Source organism: Humulus lupulus, chromosome 1 (genome assembly GCF_963169125.1).
Source record: "Humulus lupulus chromosome 1, drHumLupu1.1, whole genome shotgun sequence".
Taxonomy (NCBI): domain Eukaryota; kingdom Viridiplantae; phylum Streptophyta; class Magnoliopsida; order Rosales; family Cannabaceae; genus Humulus; species Humulus lupulus.
The window spans coordinates 84003515-84027203 of record NC_084793.1 but is presented as its reverse complement, the minus strand read 5'-3'; the positions used below and the strand labels follow the sequence as shown (position 1 = coordinate 84027203).

The window sequence follows — 23689 nt, the reverse complement described above, 5'->3', positions numbered from 1 at the left end:
GGATTGATCCTTCTCTTAGAGGCCACAGGCTCGAAGCTTATCTTCATGAAGAAGATAAGACAGGGATCGCCTGCCATAAGGGAGTTGAAGCAAAGTCTCCTTATGCTCCTTCATCTTACCAGTGGGAGTAGGATGATGATAGTTGGTTGAAGAAATAAAGATATTATGAGTGGTTTGAGCCTAAGCAAGAATTTGAACATGAAAAGGAAAAAAAAAAAAAAGAGGTCGTATACTTATGGATTCGCCTGAACGAAAAGTGTCTGGATAGAGCCAGACCGTCCATCTAAAAGAATGCCACCATGAAGTTGGGAGGATGGTTTGGGAGATCCTCGAAGATTTTATTCTCATGAGGATAGCTCGAGAGATAATAGAAGCCATCTCCTCCCCGAGCTAGGGAGGGATTGCTTTTCAAGCAAAAGAGATATAAAATCTCCTTTGGTGAAGGTCCTTCCCACTTTAGCTCGTGGTAAAGTGACCTCAGGGCTGACAAAACCCTGTATGATTTGGTGTTGAGTTGGAAGGGAGCGAGCCCGACGAAATCCAAAAAGTCCTTGAAAAAGGACTTCAAGGGAAATAAGGCCCCTGCTGTCATGTGCTCATGGCTCCAAGCCGCATATTTTAACTTACTATCAGGATTACCATCTCTCGGGGTGCGACAGCTTCGCTCGTGGGAGGTCTGATCTCGACACCTTAGCGAGCCTAATAGTCCAATTTTGTGGAGGGCCAAGAAGTCAAAGATCTGCCCTAGTGAAGAAATCAAGCTCCAATAATGCTTGGCCTTGAAAAATTCTCCCCTCGAGGTGGGAATAGTGGTTGGCTGTGAAGTAGACGTTGGATTTGATGGTTCTTCCATTAGAGAAAATTTAAGATCGCCCGGTTTGAATGCGATCGTCACTTTAATGGTAGGATCGAGGGGGATTGGTCTAGGCTTGAGGTCTGGATCTGGGTAGATGGCAACCCTAAGTCTCTTCCTTTTCTTCTCTTCGACCTCGTTGATTTGACGTCGAAAGTGAGCTCGGGTGTCTTCTTGCTCACGCCTTAGTTCGTGCTCCCGAATCAATCGCTGATTCCGAGTAAAAGGTGAATCCGGGCTCGGAATAGCCGGTGAGTAAGGAATCGCGAGTTTTGACCCCCACCGCTTTTTCAAATTCTGTGACATCTAGCAAGAAAGAAAAAGGGTGAGGGCCAGACGAACAAGAGATAGAGAATAAAAATTAAGACGGTCTGAGCTCGAATGCTCGAGACTATGGAACGAGCTCGATCAAAAGACCGAGATTAGGCTCGGAGCGTGTATGCCACGTAAAGGGGAAAATGGATTTATATTTGAGAATCCCGGATTTTTAGGGAAAAAAGTTGGTAGTTACTAAAAAATGTGATATTTTTGGGAAACGTGTAATTTGAAAACCCTAATCCTATACCCAGTTTCTTGGTCTACACGATATGACAGTCGAAATCAAGATAACCAAGTAAAAGCCATATTTGCATCATTTATCTAAAATCTAGGTTTGGAAAATCCATAACACCAGATAAGCCAAAAAACTACACGATATTGACCAAAGCATTCTAGTATAAAACTAGTAAATGTACCTAAATGCTACTGCAACAATAAACATGCATGGAAAAAAAAACAAAGTATATACACGGATATACGGGGTCAAGAACAGATACTTAAACAATGCAGATGGTGGAAATAAAGAAATCAAAGACTGAAGGATTGGTTTCAAGAATGATTTCACAGAGTCGAACAGACCAGCGATATTTTGCTTCCTCGGCTTGGAGAACATGCAAGGACCAGAGTTTTTGAGTTTTGGTTTTCTTAGTTCTTCTCTCTTTTCTGAAAACTCGAAAACATAAAGGTAAAATGAGGAAGACGATGGCATATTTATAGGCCCCAAAGGATGCCAATCGATGAAATAATCTGGACCATTGGCCAATTTCGATACTTGATCAAATGGCCAGGGACAAACGGAATAGTGGTGCCATAAAGTTGGCAGGTGGATGGACATGCGTGTGGTGTAAAAGACACTAAAGTACTCTGACCATCCAATACCTGGCTGACGCATGTCCACACTCGAGTACAAATGATGGTACAATTTCCAAGAAGGGCAGTTCAAAAATTTCCTTCTCATGGGATTCGAACTGATACTTTTGAGGGGGCAAAATGTTACACCCAGATTTCGAGATAAGGAGTTATGACCTTGAAATCTGGGCTCGACAGGTGTGAGCTAGAAATATGCATGGTCGTCATATGATCCTTCAGTCAGACCACTTCGCTGTAAACATCAACCTTGAAAGCTCGAGGATGTGTAGCATTGAATATGTTTTGAGCTCGCAATAGTCATGGAAATACTTTTCCATGACTGCTTCAGGCGAGATGGATCGAGCTTGGGAAGCATAAGCTCGGACGTAGCAGCTTCATCGCCATCTACTTGTCCCGAGCATAGCACAAAGTTGGGTGGCGAGCTCGTGATTAACTCAGTCTCGACAGACTCAATGCCAATTGCTGATCTCGAAGATTTGATGAATCATCTGGGATAACCCATTACGTGTGAACATGTTTATTGTTGTACAATCTCAATATTTAAGGGATATCATTTAATCTGTTATCCGTCCCCGATCCTCATGGGGCGTTTCTGTGTATATAGGAGATAATGCATTTAATATCATTATTTCAATTGATTTACAGAATGTCTTTCTGAAATATGTGGGTATGAATTCTGTAACATTCTCTATAAATAGAGAAGGAATCACCACTTGTAAATGACCGATTTCTGGTTTCAAGAGAGAAAACTCTGGGTAATTCATCTCTGAAGAATTTCCTGAAAACTCCCAAGTCTTAATAACATAGACTCGTGGACTAGGCAGAATCAACTACTGAACCACGTAAAAATCCTCTTGTTTTTTCTTCATTATTCACTTGCTTCATTGTTTTATTGTTTAATTGCTCTACAATTTAAGTTGACGAAAAACGACATCAACAACTGCATACTAACATGTCTTTTTAAAAAAAAAATCAAAATATATATGCAAGCAACTAAACAACAAATAGACATCAACACAACTACAGAATACCTATAAATAAACTTAAACAATTAAAAACCAACATGAAAAAAAACTATACATAAAATCCAAACAACACAAAAATAACAACCCCACAACAACATAGTGCAACCCATTACATTTTTAAAAAGCAACACATTGCAATACAATATCGAAAAAGCACCTAGAAAATAACAATTGGACAACAACTAGACATCAACTCATTGCATTAAAAAAGAACTAAAATACAACAATTGAACAAATAGAAGGCAACCCATTACATACTAACACATTTTTTTATAAAAAATTCAAAATATATCGGAAAACAATTAAATATAAATTAGACATCAACACAACAACTATATTTAAACTTAGACAACTAAAAAACAACATGAAAACAACTATACAAAAAACCTAAACAACTAAAAAGAAACACAAAAACAAAATGATATTAGACAACTATACATAAACCTAAACCTAAACCTAAACAATGGGTGGCCCAAAAATCCAAATCTAGCTGTTGAAACAGTGGGTGCTTCGGCTCTGTGCAATTGGAAACACGCATGAGTGCTCTCGGGCTTGGGTCGAAGACTGGGGTCACATGCGTTCTCGGGTACTTCGTCATGGTGCAGCTGGAAACACAAATGGATTCACGTAGCTGGGGTCGGGTTCTCGCCTAGGTTCTCTCGTCTCTGAGTTCGAGTTGTAGAGGGTGGCGATGTAGCTCTCGTGGTCGGGGTGCTGGGTTCGAAGGAGGGTCGGGACGCACATGGATTCATGCAGTTGGGGTCGGGTTCTCGCTTGGGTTCTCTCGGCTTTGAGTTCGAGTTGTAGAGGGTAGCGATGGTGCTCTCGTGGTCGGAGTGCTGGGTTCGAAGGAGGGTCGGGCCTGGTGGTTCGCGACTGGTGTTGTGCAGCTGTGGGGTGGGCTCTCTTTCTCTCTCTGACTGGGTTTGGTGGCATCGCACGGTGCTGAGCTGGGCTGCGGCAAGGCTCTCTCATCTTCTTGGCGAGGTGCAGCTGATGGCATGGGTTCGCGTGTCTAGGCTAGGGATGAGTTCGTAAAAGTGTAATAAATAAACAATGAACAGTAAAAAAGTTTTAAAGTGTTAGTAAAAATGTTAAAAAAATAATTTTTTTTGTCACTTTATGTAAAATTTTCTTAAAGAAAGTGTATTTATTTACCATTACTTTTACTAAAACAACGAGTCGTATAGAAATTATGTTTGGAATAAAGTATAGGAAATGAAGTTTGGCATAGAAAACAATTATTTATCCATATTATTAATTATGAGAATTAATTTGAGTGATAATTAATATTAGTATTAAATGTTTACAAACAATTATTAATGGCTTGTTAGGATTTTTTCCCTTCGAACTATTACCACTGCCAAATCGTGCCCTCTGAATTTTTTGGCTTGTTAAAAATTCCCCCTGATCTATTCACGTTACTGAAATGTAGGACTTCTGTCCAATTCTGCTAAAAGAATAGTGATATGGTGACATTGGAGTACTGATATGGATTGCCACTTGTATAATTTAAAAAATAGATAGGATTTTACCCCCAAACTTTTACTATTACCAAATTATGTCTCTTGAATTCTAAAATTTAAAATTTAAACAATATTTTGAATATTAAAAATAAAATATAAAAAGCATTAAACTAACAATTCATTTACATTAAATTAAATTATACAAAATAAAAAATTAAGGCAAGATAGGTGACACCAAAGCTGAATGTCGCCAGGGACCCACATGAGCCTAGTCTGTCGACGAAGTCGCTACCCAACCAATTTTGAACTCATTCTGACGCATGCCTAACAATGAAGCCAATTTTTGTCATCATCATTTTTAAAAAAAATTTTAATGGGTTTTTTTCCTTTTTTTTTTAATATTCAAAAGATTATTTAATTTTAAATTTTAAAAATTCAGGGGACACAATTTGGTAATGGTAATAGTTCGGGGGAAAAAATCATATTTATTCTTTATATTATAAATGAGATATTAATATGACAATACCACATCGGCCACCAAACTGCCACATCACCATTCTGTTAGCGAAATTGGACAGAAATCCTACATTTCAGTAACGTAAATAATTTAAGGGGAATTTTTAACAAATTAAAAAATTCGGAGAGCACGATTTGAATCGGTAATAATTCGGAGGAAAAATCCTAATAAGCCATTATTAATCATCTACTTATTGAATTGAAAGCTACATGACAGCTTTGGTCCAACGGGGAGTCAAGCATCCTATTAGAGCTCTGGAACCTTCAACAACTTCACCCCGTTCCTTCACAACGTTACTTGATCCCGTCTACTTGTTCTAGTCCCGATCCAGGTCTTTTGTCTATCCAAGACCAAGATTGTTTTGTGACGGTTAACTACTCTTTGCAAAATCCATCTATTGCATTAATTTGTCTGAAATCTTTTCCTGAAGCATTTATTACTTAGTTTCTCTATAAATCTAAGGTTACTCTATTTAGATCTTTCTTTCCCTCTCTCTCCGATTCTTTTTTTTTATGATTTTCTATCAATATCGACTCTTCTTAACTGCCATTTTTACATTTCCCATGAATTTGTTGATAATTATGTATCGAATTAGGAATATAGCCTGGAGAGCTAACGTACTTTGGTTATCATTGCTTGTTTTGTATATCTTTCTGATAATAAGGTATGTTTCTCAAGCTTATTTACATTTTATTTGGGTTTTACTTAGACCTCTACTTAAATTCCTATCTGTTTACAACGCTTTTGTTATTTTCCTGTTTAGTGCCCCTAAGTTGAGTATGGATGACATGGTTATTTCCTTGTCTAGTGCTCTCAATCTGACCAAAGAAGAAAACACTGTACATGCTCTTGTCGAGCATACTGAGGGTTTTGTTGTGTCTGATGTTTCCTTCTATTTAGTTTTTAGGGTTTTTACTACTAAATCATTTAAAAAAGAAGTTATGAAAAAAAAACCATCTTTGAGCAGTGACGAAGCTAGGATTTATAGACAAAGGGGCCAATTTTGTTATTGTATAATAAGTATCATACAGAATAATTCATCATAAAGATCCAAATATACTATGTATATAACCTTTAAAAACAACTTATAGTTTTTCAAATAACAAGTATCTCAATAGAAAGAGCTACAATAATAATTCAAAACATTAATTTTTATTTTTATAAGTAAGTTGTGCTTGACGATTCTTTATAGATGCAAATTCATCTATAATGGATTCAATACTAAATTTTGTAGCAATTTCTTTCTCAATACAAACAATTAAGCAATCATTCAAAAAACTATCTTCCATCTTGTTTAAGAGCTTTGTCTTAATAATTTTCATGATAGAAAATGCTTATTTTGTAGTTTTTGTTGATACAGGAAGAGTAAGAGCAAGCCTAAGTAATCTGTCAATAAGAAGATACATAATTGCTTTCCTTATTTTCACCAAGCCTTGACACAACTCATGAATACTAGATAAATTCTGTAATTCATGATGATTTGGAATGTCAAGCACAAAATGTTGAAGTTCAATTCTTAGACGTACTACTTCTTGCTCTGAGAAATCATCAGGAAAGAACTTCTTTGCAAGTTTGCAAATATCATCAATCTTGAACAATTTAAATCCATCTCTAGGATCAAAAGCAGTACTCTATTGAATGTTTATTGAATCTAGAGTTTAATTCTTGCAACTGATAGTCAAGTATAGTAAAAAAGATACCAACTCGATAATAATGCATAACACTAATCTTATCTTGTTGATTTCGAGATCTTCCATCCCTTGCAACATATTGAGCATCCAAATCTGGGATATCAATTTGATGTTGCTCACAAAATGATGTAACATTCATGAGGAAAGAATCCCATCCTGAATCTCGAAAGCTCAAGTAGCCTTTTTGTACTTGCAACAATATGCATAGCATTCAAAATATTTTGTGATTGTCGTTGTAAGGCTACACAAAGAATACGATTAATTTCCAAAATATCTTTCATAAAATGTAATATGAAAATAAACTCAAAAGATAATGATTGATTGCAAGCAAAATCTTCATCTCCACATTGAGAATATGAAGCCTTTTCATTTGCAATTTTACTCAAAACCACACAAGTTGCATTAAACATTTTGAGCAAGCTAGAAATAGAATCCAAATGAGAACCCCAACGAGTATCTCTAGCTCGCTTTAAGGTGCCAATTTGATTTAGCCCGTCCCTAATTCAATTTCATCATTTGCAATCTTAGTAGCAAGTTCAACAGATTGAGCCTCCTTTAATTCATCATTACACTTGCAAGATGCAATAACAATATTGATAATGAAAACCTAGATAGAGAAAAATTGATGAACTTGACTTACTTCTCGAGAAGCTGCAACTAAAGCAAGTTGGAGGCGATGGGCTAAACAATGGATATAATATGCATATGGATATTCATTACAAATTAAAGCCTGCAAGCCATTCCACTCTTCTCTCATGTTACTAGCTCCATCGTACCCTTGCCCTCGTATGTTAGAAATAGCTAAATTATGTTGAGAAAGAATAAAAAATATACTTTCTTTCAAAGCTAACACCGTAGTGTTACATACATGGACAACACCAAAAAATTGTTCACGAATGAACCCTTCTTTATCTAGAAATCTTAAAACAAGAGCCATTTGCTCTCTTCTGGACACATCACGTGCTTCATCTACTATGATGCAAAATTTTGAGTCTCTAATTTCTTGATGAATCTCTTTCTTGACCTTGTTGGGAACTATATAAAGAATCTCCTTTTGAATATCAGGCGATGTATATTTAAAGGAGCATTTTCTTGAACAACATTTGCAACCTATACATTAATTTTAATTAAACAAATTATTTTATGAAAGAACATACAAATATAAGAAATAAAAAAGAATACAATTTTTAGAAAATGATATATGAAAGAATAAATTGAAAAGCAAGCCATTTTACTACATCAATTGTAACTTGAAGTCTTAATCTATTATTCTCAATTTGCTCAGAAGTTTGTTTTTCAATAAAACCTCTAATATGTATTGAAGCATTCATCAAATCATTGTAGGCTTTTACATTATTTTTATGAACTGAGTTAGGACTTTTACCCACATGTCATAAGAGAGTACAATTATTTCCATCATTGACTTTCTTCCAGTTCTTAAAGCCTCCAAGAACAAATTTTTTTGCTTCCATCAGTCCAATTGGCTTTACTAAATAAATAGCAAGGCAAATAAAATACTACATAAACTGATGGAGAGTATTCTAGCCAAAGAGGAAACAATTCAAACCAAGAGCTACAAAAATGTCGAAGATGCTCCTTTGATCTGGATGGCGGATAACTTTCAAGTTTGATTTGATATGGTCCAACTTTAATATAAGCTCGACGAATTTCATCTTGTTGATTAATTGGGTATTCCCAAATTGGAGGACGTTTTCCAGGATCACGCTCCAAAGAGGCAATATCAAATATTTTACTTTCAATTTTTTGAACCTTCTTAGGATGTGTGGGAACTAAATTTTCAGAATTTGGAATAGATGTTTGACCATTTTCTCAAAATTTTTGATCTTCAATGCTTTTTCTTTTTAAAAATGCATCAATTGTTAGCTTTCCCATGACCATGAAGAGTATTTGAACCTAAAATTGTATTGTGAAACTATATATAAGAGAAAAATAAATCAAAATTTATAACAACAAAAATATATAATTTTAAATGTAATAGATTTGTCAATTGTAATTATGTACAAATTACAATCTATAATCACATAGCAAACAATCAAACTTTCAATCAATTAAATTATAGCATCTTATATGGCAGCCAACGATATCAGTTTTATCAACCTTTTGTATTGCTTTGTAACAAATAATATATATTTTCTTATGAAATTTTAATTATTTACTGGCATGTAGTTAATTATATTAATAAAATAAAATCCATGAGATATTAAAATTATAACAAATAAACCCAACAAAACAAAAATTATAACAAATAACAAAAACATAAAAGATAATTATAACAAATTACTTGGTGGAGGACCTTGACTAAGGGGGTCTTGATTGGAAGGGTATTGGCTCCTTCCAGGAGAAAATTTTGGTGGAAGAGGAAGATTAAAGACCAGTATGAGCTTCTGCGCTAATGCATATATCCGTTCCAGGTATCGCTTCCACCTCCATACTATTTGTTTTCATTCATTTAGGGAAAATACTAGGGTTTAAAAAAAATGAAAGAGACTAAATTTGTCAAGATTACTAACAAATAATATGGGTCAATTTAATTACGGGCCTTATGCATAATTTGGTTCATAGTTGTAAACTTTAAATCTAAATTTTAATTGTAACATTTTTTAATTTATTATTTTTTTATTAAATAATAACTAAGTTATTAATTAATATAACTAGGTAAAAAAATTAAGAAAAAGTTAGGGGGGCTATGGCCACCTCCGCCCCTTCCCCCTTTGTCTCTGTCATTGTCCTTGTGGTCTGGCCAACCGGTCTCCCTGTTATCATTACTGACCATTCTCCAGGACTCTTCCTTACCCAGTTTGGTTGTGAAGGGGATAGGAAAAAAGTTTTAGAAGGGCAACCGTAGCATTATGATCAAAGCTTTATCCTCTTTGGTATCCCATATGGATTATATGCCATAGAACTTTCCCTGTTACACTTTGTTCCACTTTGGGAGAAGATTTATTCAATCCCTTTTGGTTGGAGATATTCATATCTAGCTAAATTAGTAGGAGCTGCAATAGGTGATCTTATTGATGTTGATATGTCCACCCTATTTGAGAACTCTAGTGCTTTTCTTAGAATCAAAGTTCTTTTGGATGTTAACAAACCAATCTGTATGGGTATTTCACTTTCTTTCCTTAGGTTGCAGACTCCAAAATTGGTCGATTTCAAATATGAAAGACTCCTTGATTATTGTTACTATTTTGGTATGTCAGAGCATGTTCATACTCGCTGTATCAAATATCTCTGAAAATGTGATGAGTATATGATCAAGCATGACCTTCCATATCAATATTCCCTTCGAGCCACTGCCAAGTCTTTTGTGAAACCTGTCCCTTTTAGAATTCCCTCTTCCATAACCATCTAAGAAATCACTTCTCCCAATCCTGATAGTGGGTCTTCATCCATTGAGGTTGGTAATTCATCCTCAAAGCAAGATGTGATTTTGTAATATATGGTGAGTTACCCTACTCAAATCTCTCATACTGCTAGCAAGACTACACCTTTTTTAAATGCTCCACCTTATGTCCGTAACCCTACTATTATGGTTCATTTTTCTGTTAATCCCAACCACTTTCTTGATGCTCCCGTGCCCTTTATTGTTGGAAATCAAGTTGCTTCCATAATGATGGAAGTCTCTTCCACTCCTATTCCTTCTAGTACTGTTACGATTGAGGTTGTTACTGTAACAACCAAAATGATACAATCATTTGCTGATATGTCAATCCTGCTTGCTTCATCTGAGAATTTGGTCTTTGTAGGTGGTAAATGTTTTTCCACTGCCTCAGAAGTGAAAGGCCTTTTCTAACCAAGCAGCTAGTTGTAATTGGTGGAACAACTCGTTCAACATTTAAAAGAGTAAGGGCGAGAGGTGCTGATGACTCCCAAGATGATCAAAATTCTGATGCTGAACATGCGAGTGCTGTTGGGAAACCCTGCCTAGAAAAATGAACATTATAAGCTGGAATGCACGAGGATTGGCAAGTCCTCATGCATTCTAACAGCTCTCCCTTTTGGTTAGGTAGCACAGACCTTCAATTTTATTTATGTCTGAAACTAAGCTTTGTAAAGGTTCTTTAGATAGGATTAAGAAACAACTACATTTTGATTTTGTTTTGAAGTACCTAGGAAAAAGCTAGGGGGAGGGTTGATGCTTTTGTATTTAAATAATGTAAATATTAGTTTACTTTATTACTCCCTAAATCTTATAGACTGTTATGTCTCTTTTGATAATAGTAATGCTTTCCATTTTACTCGTTTCTATGGTTCTTCTTATGTAAATAATGGATCTTTAACTTGGACTTTGCTTTCTAGAATTCATGATAAAGCTCATTTTTCTCCTTGGCTTATTATGAGAGATTTTAATGCTTTCTTGTTTCCCAATGATATACTTAATAATTCTTTAAATAATGGTAAATCAATACAAGATTTTAATAATTTTATACATAGGTTTTATCTTTACCCGACTCCCTATAATGGATGTAAAAATACCTGGACTAATAATAATGTATATGAAAGGCTTGATTGGTGTATTTCTAATAATAATTGGAATAATATGTTTACTTATGCTACTCTTTTTCACTTAGGATTTTATGGTTTAGATGTTAGATTAAATGAAATATTTGCATATGAACAATTCTATACATGTATGTAGAATTAATATATAGATTGAACATATACAAAGAGAGGATCGAATATTGTATACCTTCAGCCATTGTAATTGATAATCTCGATCTAGCTTTAGATCTACAAATGAAAACAAACAGAAATTAGAATGAGTACACAGACTTCCAAGCTCTCACTAAATATTTTAGATGGAGTTACTGATAGTGAGAATGAGCAGTGAGCTTGGGGACTGGTACTTTATATTTATAGAGTGAGACCTACCATCAGAGTCTCTGCCACAGATTGAGATATTCTCTCAATCAATTGGGATATGCAAAATCAGGTAACAAATAATGTTGACCATTAATATTTTGTCAATAAATAAAATATTGACTTTGATATATTAAATCAATTAATTGTAACAAATTGATTTTATATACCATATAAATAAATATTCTAACATTCTCCCACTTGGTCAGCATTTAAATCAATGTATTACTTAAGCCCGACGATTATCCCTGTTAGATAATAAACACATGAATCATGGCGATAGCTCCTCTTTTTATGGTGAGTATTATCTTCCATGTATTACAATATATTTATTACATAACAGTGTAATTTATGTGGCTTTGTAATTAAACGAATAAACCCTATGTTTATTCAGGTCCTATAAAATTTTCTCAAATAAAATTAAAATGCGCATAAATATGAGAAAACATCAAAATAAGAGTTTCATTGATAATAACTTCAGTTTGTACAATAAATTTACACAAGGGAACCAAGTCCCATGTTCACTACATGATCCTTGAATTTATGAGGTGGCAAGCCTTTCGCCATAGGATCAGCAATCATCAATTCAGTGCTAATGTGTTGAATGACCACTTTATTTACTTTAACACATTCTCTCACGGCTAAGTACTTTATGTCGATGTGCTTGCTTCGACTACCACTTTTGTTATTCTTAGCCATGAATATAGCAGCTGAATTGTCACAGAACATTCTCAATGGCCTAGATATGGAATCTATAACTCTAAGGCCTGAAATGAAACTCTTTAGCCATACACCATGCGATGTAGCCTCAAAACACGAAACGAACTTGGCTTCCATAGTAGAAGTAACAGTCAAGGTCTGTTTGTTACTCCTTTATGATATAGCTCTATCGACAAACATAAACACGTAACCAGAGGTTGATTTACGTGAATCAGTACAACCAGCAAAGTCTGAATCTGAGTAGGCAACTACTTCTAGGTTGTTGGTTCGTCTGAACATGAGTTTGTAATCCTTAGTACCCTGAAGGTACCTCATAACTTTCTTTGACGCTTTCCAGTGGTCTAACCCCGGGTTACTCTGAAATCTTCCTAGCATTCCGAAAGCAAAGGCAATGTCGGGTCTTGTGCACACCTAAGCATACATCAAGCTTCCAACAACATAAGCATATGGGATGTTCTTCATTTCTTCCTTTTCAAAATTATTCTTTGGACACTGGCTCAAATTTAATTTATCACCCTTAACGATAGGAGCAACACTTGGTGAACAATCATTCATCCGAAATCTCTCTAAAACTTTGTTAATGTAGGTTTCTTGAGATAGACCTAAGATACATTTGAATCTATCTCGATGGATCTTAGTGCCAATGACATAAGACGCATCACCCATATCTTTAATCTCAAAGTTCTTTGAGAGAAATTGCTTCACCTCATGTAGCATGCCCTTATCATTGGTTGCAAGAAGAATATCATCCACATATAAAACAAGAAAATAAATCTTACTCCCACTGACCTTTTGGTATATACATTGATCCATGCCATTCTCTTCAAATCCAAAATAAGAGATGACATCATGGAATTTTAAATACCATTGGCGGGATGCTTATTTTAAACCATAGATGGACTTCTTAAGCTTGCACACCAAATGCTCACCATCACTAGAGAAGAATCCTTCTGGTTGTTTCATGTATACTTCCTCCTCTAGGTCACCATTTAGGAAGGCAGTTTTCACATCCATCTGCTTCAGCTCTAAATTAAAATGAGCAACTAATGCCAGGATAACTCTAAGGGAATGTTTCTTAGATACTGGAGAAAAGGTTTCCATGTAGTCAATTCCTTCTTTTTGAGTGAATCCCTTAGCAACGAGTCGAGCTTTGTGTCTCTCAATGTTTCCTAATGAGTCTTTCTTTGTTTTGAAGAACCATTTACACCCAATGGCCCTTGCCCCATTAGGAAACTCAACAAGATCCCAGACTCCATTGCTCTTCATAGAATTAATTTCTTCATTCATGGTGTTGTACCAAATTTCTGATTCTTTGCTATTCACAGCTTGTGAAAACGTTTCTGAATAATTTTTGGCTCCAATATTGTAGTCAGATTCTTGCAAATACACAATGTAGTCCTAGGTATCACCGATTTTATTGTCCTAGTGGATCTTCTTAAGGCTACACCAACATGCTCTTGGGGAGCAGGCGGTTCAGCTTGTTGTTCAACAATTATAGGCAACTCTTGAACAATTTGATCCATTTGAACTTCATCATTGCCTTGTCGATCTTCAACAATTGGTTGTGGTGGTTCAACATCCATTTGGACTATCGGGGTGTTATCAACCATAATCAATCTTGCTCTTGAGGTGGAGAGTTCTGAAGGATCTTTCTCAGAACCTAAGTCTTGGATTGATCACTCCCACTAATCAAGGCATTTTCAAGAAATTTTGCATTCCTTCATTCCACAATCCTAGTGCTATGAGATTGACAATAAAACTTGTAACCTTTAGACCTTTAAGCGTATTCGTCAGGTGTGAGCTCGTGATATCTAACGTGCACGTTCGTGGTCCAGGTGCCAAACCCTCGAAGCAAGGTGGCAGCCTCAAAGATATGTAACCTTGAAGTTCTTTCTAAGCTCGAAAGACATAGCATCGAAGTATATCCATTGTCGGGTGTCATCGGATCAAGTAGCTCGAGCTTGGTATGGGTATGAGCTCAGAATGTAACGGCCTCGGTGGTATTTACCCGCTCCGAGCTGGTCTCGAGGAAAGGTGCCTAGCTCATAAATTACCTAAAGACCTGGACTGGCATGATGCTGATTGCCGACCTCGAACGGCTTAGTGGGTCATATGATGAGACACAGTCCATGCATTCAAAAGATATTTATTGTTGTAACTTCCCTACATTAAAGGGATATTAATTAGTCTGTTATATGTCCCCTGGTCTTCAGGGGACGTTTCCTTGAATATAGGAGTTACAAATTTTAATGTCATTATTTTCATTAGCAAATAGGAGTATCTTCCCGAAATATGTGGGGACGAACTCTGGGAACCCTCTATAAATAGAGAGGTCATGAACTTTTGTAAAGGGACATATTTTTGATATCTTGAGAGAATTTATGGAGAATTCATCCCTGAAGAATTTCTTGAAATATCCAAAGTCTTAATAACATTGACTAATGGACTAGGCAGAGTTAACTGTTGAACCACGTAAAATTCTTGTTGTTATTCTGTATTATTTATCTGCGCCATAGTTCTTGTTGTCTAACTACTCTACGTTTTAAGTTGACGAAAAACGGTGTCAACAGTTTGGTTCTTTCATTGAGAGCCTTAAGAAATACAATCCCTGATTAGCTATGGCTGCGAATGATTAGAATATTCCTAAAGAAAACTATCCACGACGCCCTGGGAAGCAGTCGATGGCGAATCCTGAACCTGAAGAGAGAAGTGAGTCCTCTGATTCTCGAGGACCTCCAGCACCTTCGGCTCCAAGGGACGATGAGGATATGTACTATAATCCTGAATGGTATGTCCCCATTGTGGAACTTGAAAACCGACAGTTAAGAAAACAGTTGGCTGAGGCCAAGAAGCGGAACGAAGGGTTGGCTAGGTTAGCTGCAGATGCGCAGGCGGCTCAGCCTCAACCTCCGCAGGAGAACCAAGACCCACCTCCGTGGGACGTTCATGTTCCTCCCCGCAGGCCTTGCGGGCGACCTCGGAAAAACGCTGCCACAAGAGGAGCGGAGCAGCCTCCACCACCAGCAAAACAACCTGCTCCCTCGAGACCCCGAAGAAACACTCGGGCTAGGGCTCCAGCTAACTCAACTGCGAAGTTACCAACAGAAACTAGGAATAATCGAGCCCCTGCAGAGGCTCGGGCTCAGGTTCCTGGTAACACACAGAATGTTACCGAGTCAGCACGGGCGAACTCGGGGCCATCCAGGCCCTGAAATGGTTGGCAGCCACTGTCATCCATACGGTTCCCACTGTCACCAATAAGATACCCCTCACCACCTTGGAGGAACACACAACCAACTCGGGGTGATGAGGCAAGACGGGCAGGACGGAAACAGGGGAATAGAGAGGCTACTAGAGAATGGAGAGGCGACGAACCTGTGAGAAGCCAAATGTCTCGATCTCACACTGCAGAGACGAGGCAACATGAAAGAAATCCATCTCGAAATAATCATGCGACAAGCCTCGCCAGTGACGACTCAGGGGATGCTAGATCAGATAACATGTATGATCAAGGACGAAGAAATACTGGAAACCATAGGAATTGCTCCGACCTGTGGGAGCACCTAAATCAGAATCGGGGTAGTGGTAATCCATCGAGCCCGAACCTGGGAGATCGCCTAAATGGGCGTAAAGATCCCATGCGAAGGTGCGAGCCTGGAATTGTGATCAATGATAGCCAATTTCAGGCAAGACCCCCTGCGGACCCGGTTTAAGAAAGAATTGATCAGTTGGAAAGGGCATTTAGGCTCTTACAAAATGAGCGAGGTCAGTGTTGGGATGAGGATTCTGATGAGGAGCTCGAACCATTCGCTCCCCATATTTCCAACACTTCATTTCCTCAAGGGTTTCAGATTCCTCATGTCCCTCATTTTGAAGGGAAATCCGACCCGTATAGTCATTTGAGTACATTTAACACCATAATGAGAGCAAGTAATGTAGGTTACGAGCTTAAATGTATGTTATTTCCAGCATCATTTACAGGACCAACAAAAAACTGGTTCAAAAAATATAAGAGACATTCAATCACTTCTTGGGATCAGCTATCAAAGGATTTCAAGAAGCAGTTTAGAGCCATGATCGGGGTAAGACCCGAAGCATCGACCCTGACCAACGTTCGACAACAGCTAGGTGAAACGTTGAAGAGCTACCTAACAAGGTTTAATCTGGAGGTCGCCCGAGCTCAGGATGTAGACGAAAGCGGTCATCTAATGGTTGTCCAACCTGGGGTAATTCCAGGAAGTCCCCTTTGGGATGATATGCAGAGAAAACCTATGAGGTCCTTGACCGAGTTTAATAGGCGAGCTCAGAGGTTTGTCATTGTAGAAGAGGTGAGGTCAACACTGAATATGACCTCTCAGCCTATAACTACAACGATAAACGTAAACTCTGCCTCGGCCTCAGCAGATCCATCAGCCTCAAAACCTCCTGTAGAAAACCCTTCCAAAAGGAAGAAGAATGAAGGAAGTAACCCCGAGGCGGAAGGGGGAAAGAAGAAGAAAGGGGAAAGGTATTTCTCCGTGTACAAAGTGTACACCGAGCTCAATGAGTCTCGGGAGAATATATACTTGGCTAATGAAAACCAGGTCCCTTTCAGGCGTCCAGACCCCATGAGAAATAAGAAGTCGAAGAGGGACTCCAGCAAGTACTGTTGATTTCACAGAGATACTGGGCACACTACTGATAAATGCAGGCAGTTGAAATACGAGATCGAAGGACTGATCTCGAGAGGATACTTCAGACAGTATGTCAGGAACCAAAATAATAATCAGGCTTCTACTAGCCAGAGGGCAGCTGCGCCACAGCTTGCTCAAAACAATAATTCCCGAGCTAGAGAAGAAGATAGGCCCCCTCCGATTGATGGAGAAGATGTGATAACCATCTCGGGCGGGCCTCATCTAGCAGGGACGGGCAAGAATGCCCAAAAGTGATACGTGAACGAGCTAAAAACTGGGGATGGGTCCCCCTATGAACCCGAACCTAGAGCTCCGAAGTGCCAAAAGATTGAATCTCAGCCGATAACCTTTACTAAGGATGATGCTTCCCATGTACAGTTTCCCCACAATGACCCACTGGTCATCACTCTCCAGCTCGCGAATAAGAGAGTTCACCGAGTTCTCATTGATAATGGGAGCTCAGTGAACATTCTCTATAAGGCCACCTTAGAAAAGATGGGACTCGCGCTTCAAGACCTAAAAGCTTGTGCAACGACCTTGTACGGTTTTTCAGGAGAAGGGATTGCCTATATGGGGTCCATTGAACTCCCTGTAACCTTGGGAGACTACCTAGTCTCAACGACCAAGATGATCGAGTTTGTAGTAGTGGACCTGCCATCAGCTTACAACGTACTGCTCGGCACACCCGCCCTAGTAGGGCTAGGGGCAGTCTCATCTGTAAGGCTTTTGGCCATCAAGTTCCCAGCTTCTAGTGGCATCGGGACATTGAAGGGAGACCAGTTGTCCGGGAGGGAATGCTATAGCATTTCCATAAGAGGAAAAAAGCAGGCGAGCGCACAAGCGCTCGTCATTATTCAGAATAAAGACAGGACAATCTTGGAGATAGATGAAGAAATTGACCCAAGAGTGGAGGAAAGAGTTGATCTCAAACCATTGGAAGAGCTCGAAGAAATCAGGCTCGAAGAATCAGACCCCCCGAAAACGGTAAAGGTCAGGAAAAACCTCCATGAAGAAACTAAATAGCAATTAATTTGCTTTTTGAAGAAAAACCAGGATGTCTTCGCGTGGTCACATTCAGACATGGTAGGAATAAGTCCAAATATAGTGAGCCACGCGCTAAATATCGATAAAAGCTTCCTGCTGAAGCAGCAAAAGCGAAGACAACGGGATGACGATAGGAAAAAGGCCCTAAAAGAGGAAGTCGACAGGTTGAAGGCAAACCGATTCTTTAGGGATGCTTTTTACCCCGATTGGGTAGCCAATCCGGTACTAGTCCCGAAGCCTAATGGGACATGGTGAACCTACATTGACTACTCGGACCTCAATAAGGCTTGTCCTAAGGACTGCTTTTCTTTACCACGGATTGACCAGCTCATGGATGCCACGGCAGGGCATGGACTAATGTCATTCATGGATGCCTATTCTGGATATAACCAGATTGCCATGCATGCCCCTGACCAGGAACATACGAGCTTCATAATAGATAAATGGTTATATTGTTATAACGTCATGCCATTCGGGCTCAAAAATGTTGGAGCCACTTACCAGTGGCTCGTGAACATGATGTTCTTCGAGCAAATAGGGAACAACATGGAAGTTTATGTTGACGATATGTTAGTCAAATCTCAACTTAAAAATAACCATGTTGATGACCTCGAAGAATGCTTTGCCGTGCTTCAGAAATATAACATGAAGCTTAACCTTCAGAAGTGCTCTTTTGGAGTATCTTCAGGAAAATTCCTGGGTTTCATTGTAAATGCTCGAGGAATAAAGGCTAATCCAGATAAGATCCAGGCCCTGATTGATATGCCTTCACCTCGAAAACACAAAGATGTCCAGAGTTTGACGGGCAGGATGGCAGCACTAAGTAGGTTTATATCAAAATCTATAGACTGTTGTCTTCCATTTTTCAACCTGTTGAGGGGAGGCAAGAAATTTGAATGGATAGAGGAATGCGAGTTGGCTTTTCAGGAACTCAAGAAACACCTCGCAGAACCCCCTATCTTGTCAAAACCTATGACGGGAGAAGTTCTGTACTTGTATCTTGCTACGACCGAGCACGCGATAAGTGCAGTACTCGTACGAGAGGAAGAAAAAGTGCAAAGGCCCGTGTATTATGTCAGTAAAAGGTTACTAGGGGCAGAATCAAGATATCCCTTGGTGGAGAAGCTAGCTCTCAGCTTAATTCACTCATCTCGAAAACTTCGACCCTATTTTCAAGCGCACCCCATCCATGTACTAACTGATTAACCACTAAGACAAGTCTTATCCAAAACAGAAGCTTCAGGTCGACTTCTTAAATGGACCGTTGAACTCGGGCAATTCGAGATCACCTATCATCCAAGGATGACCATTAGGGGGCAAGCCTTGGCAGACTTCATAGTGGAGTGTACTGGCATGACCAACGATGAAGTTATAACCCCGGCCCACGAGCTATGGAAACTTTGCGTCGATGGGTCTTCTAATGAAAACGGATCGGGGGCAGGAGTAATTTTGATCACTCCTGCAGGAAGCAGATTTCACTCTGCCTTGAGATTTGACTTCAGCGCGTCGAATCACGAGACTGAGTACGAGGCTTTACTGGCGGGACTTCGTATAGCCAAGGAGCTCAAAGCTAAAGCAATACATTGCTATAGCGACTCCCAGCTAGTGGTTAACCAAATTTTGGGAGAGTACCAGGCTCGTGGTACGAGAATGGCAGCATACTTAGAAAAGGCAAAATCAACATTGGAACATTTCGAGTTCTATGCGATAGAACAGGTCCCCCGAGAACAGAACTCGAATGCGGACGCTTTAGCCAGGCTTGCTACCTCTACCGAGAATGACGAACTAAATGTTGTGCCAATTGAACATCTCTCGGCGCCTAGTATTGACGAGCCAGAGCAAGAGGACGTGTGTATGATCAATTCCGAGCCTACCTGGATGACTCTGATAGTTGAATATCTCGAGACCGGCATCCTACCGAAAGAACGGACCAAGGCTCGAAAGTTGATGTATCAAATCCCTTGTTATACCATTATAGCTGGAAGGCTGTATAGAAGAGGATATTCATTGCCACTACTCCGGGGTGTGGCCCCCCCCCGAAGCTAAAAAAATCTTAGAAGAAATTCATGAAGGGTTCTGTGGAGACCATACTGGGGGGCATAGCGTGTCCAAGAAAATCATACGCCAAGGATACTTCTGGCCTACCATCAAATCAGACTCGTTTGACTAAGTAAAAAGGTGTGATAAGTGCCAACAATTCGCCACAATTCCTCGAGCTCTGCCATCTGAGCTAACTATGATGACTTGCCCATGGCCATTCGTGGTATGAGGAATCTACCTCATAGGCTCCCCTCCGACTGGCAAGGGCAGAGTAAAGTACGCGGTAGTCGCCGTAGATTACTTCACAAAGTGGACAAAAGCTGAACCTTTGGCAACAATAACCTCTAAAAAATTCCTTGACTTTGTGGTGAAAAACATCATATGACAATATGGGATGTCGAGGAAGGTTGTGTCCGATAACGGAACCCAGTTCGATAGCGATCTGTTTTCCAACTTTTGCGAAAAAATGGAATAATAAAGAGCTCATCGTCAGTGGCCCATCCTTAGGCGAATGGCCAGGTCGAAGCTGTAAACAAGACTCTAAAAAGTTCGCTGAAGAAAAAGTTGGAAGAAGCTAAAGGAAGATGGCCCAAAGAATTGCCCCAAGTCCTATGGGGATATAGGACCACGACCCATACATCGACAGGACATACCCCGTTCTCTCTGGCGTACGATTGCGAGGCTATGTTGCCAATTGAGGTCAAAATTCCCACAATTCGAGCCCTCGCTTATGATCAAGCCTCGAACCACTTTCAGCTCGAAGAAACTCTTGACCTGATTGAAGAAAGAAGGAACGAAGCTCAGTTAAAAATGTTGCATACCAACAGTGAGCTACCGGGTACTTCAACAAAAGAGTTCGGGATCGAAAATTCAGCATGGGAGATTTGGTGCTAAGGCGTGTATTCTTGGCAACACGGGATCCAGTAACTGGCGTGCTCATGCCAAATTGGGAAGGACCCTACCAGATAGAGTCAGTCATCCGACCCGGCGTTTACAAGTTGGCGAGATTGGATGGAAGTCTAGTACCAAGAGCATGGAATGGCGAACACCTACGACCTTACTATCAATAGTATAGGAAGGATGTTGCCAATAACCATGCTTGTTTATCTGTACTGTTTTTCTATTTTTGGATTTTTTCAAATAAAGTTTGATTTTGTTTAATATGCTATATTTTTTTGCAATCTCTCTTAATTTAGTAACCTATGTTCTCACTCCTAGGATATTAAGGGGGCATTAGTGGCACATATACCACCAGCTTGAAAAAATAAAACAGCATATACGAAACACATATAAGTGTTTGGACGTAGCCAAATACGCGAGCTAAGACAGTCTGGATATAACCAAACTGTCAAAAGTACACAAGTATTTGGAAATAACCAAATGCGCGAAATGAGATAAGTTTGGATATAACCAAACTGGCAAAAAGGTAAAAATGTTTGGATGTAACCAAATATGCAAACTAGATTAAAATGTAAGTGTATGGATTACAAACCTAACACGACCTTAATAGGTTTGGAACAAACCACCTAAAACTAATCGGCAGTAAGTTAGAGCATAACCCACTTCATATAAGTCGAGATCGAGGCTGGAGTATCTTGCAAAACAATAGTTTCGACCTCATAACCTTGGAGAGCTAACCGAGGACGAGAAAAAGTAACTAAAAAGTAAGATATAACTAAACCATTTGCATTACACACCATACAAGTACTTTCGGGTGCATGGTAAAAGTAATATCCAACCTTGACACATAACGAGATCGGAAGCGAATAATTCGAACAAACTGTGCATGAATGCATTGAACCTCGAGCTTAAATCCAAACTATGTTTTTGTGATTAAATAGGCATATATGACACTTTAATATAAAATGTGCAAAATATTTCAACCCGAGAAATATAAAGCATATATATTAAAATGAAGTCCAAAAAAAAAAAAAAATTGTATCAGCCCTATGGGCATTAATTAAAAGAAAACAATTACAAAAAAATAAAGGGACGTAGCCCCAAGGTATCATCTAAAGAGAAGGAGCAATCTCCTTGGCCTTCTCAACATCCTCCTTGGCCTTCTCAGCATCAGCGTCCTCTCCGGTTCCCTCTGCGTCATCCCGAGCAGCCTCCTCCCATTAAGCCGAGCCTGTCATTTGGCCACAAGTTTTGCTTCAAGATGGCCTAAGAAGTTGGTATCGAGGTCGACATTGTTGGCCCAGATTCTGTACATGGCCAGGTCGACCGCCCGATCCTTTTTCTCCTTAAACTCTTCAAGTAGACGAGCCTTTTCACTCTCAATGATCTCAAAAGTGATGGCCTTTTCTTCTTCAAGCTTGGCATTGTCCTCCTTGACCCAAGCAATCTCCTTCTCAAGCTCTGCGAGCCTGGTATTCTGCTTTTCAAGCTCGGATATCTTGACCTTAAGCTCCTCGGCTCCTGCCTCTACCTTTGCTTTTGTGGACTTAAGCTCGTCACTCAATTTAAGTTGAAGGTCCTTTGCCTCCTGAGCAAGAGTCATGCTCGAGTGGACTTCATTGTTTAGCCTATAATTAAGCTAAGCATCGATTGCAAGAGCCTTACATACAAAAAAAAAACAAAATTAGTATATGTATTAAGTGTAAATGCAACTAACTAGCGGGACCAGAAAGATTACCGCAGCATGGAGCTCAACACTCTTCTTGTAAAGAGTGTTGCAGTCTTTGGCATTGTTCAGAAACTACCAGTGAGGAGCATCAAAGCTCCCAAAGCATTGGCCCACTCGAGACAGGATGTCTGAGCCTAGTGTTGCCCAGTGGGATCCAGCAGCATTGTCGATCACATACTCATCAACATGAGTAGAGATCGAGAGCAGAGATGTCTTCGAGGAAGAGGGTTTCTTCGGAGGCGGGCCAACTGGGGGATTGACTTGGGATGCAGGAGGAGCAGGAGGTAGGGTTGACGAGGAAGTCTCGACCTGGGCAGGTGGACTTAGGGCTGAGCTCGGAGCAACCGAAGCCGGGGGAGGTGGTGTTTTCTCGGCCCTCTTAAGGACCTTGGTGGCCTAGTCGGTTTTTCGCGACCCCTTGGAACGCTTACTCCTCTTGGCTCCGCCACTGATCAGGATGTTGTCAAGGTCGGAGTCCATCTCGCCTGCACAGTTACACCACATTATGAGTTGTCGTGAAATAAAATAATTCAACGTAGTGCGAACATTCAAAGGATAAAAAGACAAGAAGAGAAAAACCTAACTTGAACTCTTCCCCGAGCTTGTGCTTGACGACCACGAAATTCCCCCATCTTTAGAAGAGGCGGGGGGAGTACCTTCCCTATAGGTGGAAGTCAACCTTGAAAGGTCCCTATAGTCGTTAGCCCCATATTGGACGGATATCCCGTTCCATACCTCGTTCAGGCTATACATGGTGTCATATTTCCCGAGCCAGCTATCAAACCTATGTACCCAACATCTACCCAAGACCATACATAGAAATGGTCCCTATCATCCTTACATAATACTAACCTATTGGGTTTATGCTTTAATAGGGAGGGGGACCACATATTCGAGCTAAGGATGACTGTACCTTGCTCATCTGATCCCGAGCTTGAGGCCTCGTCATTGGCCTCATTCCCCGA

At 39.4% G+C, this 23689-nt stretch overlaps 1 long non-coding RNA gene across 1 annotated transcript; it reads left to right on the top strand.

Moving 5' to 3' along the window:
* Window positions 1-5309: 5309 nt before the first annotated feature.
* Window positions 5310-7055, top strand: LOC133795369 (uncharacterized). Its single transcript, XR_009875367.1, has 2 exons — window positions 5310-5713; window positions 6410-7055. It is a non-coding gene; the product is annotated as an uncharacterized LOC133795369 (long non-coding RNA).
* The last annotated feature ends 16634 nt before the right edge of the window (window positions 7056-23689 follow it).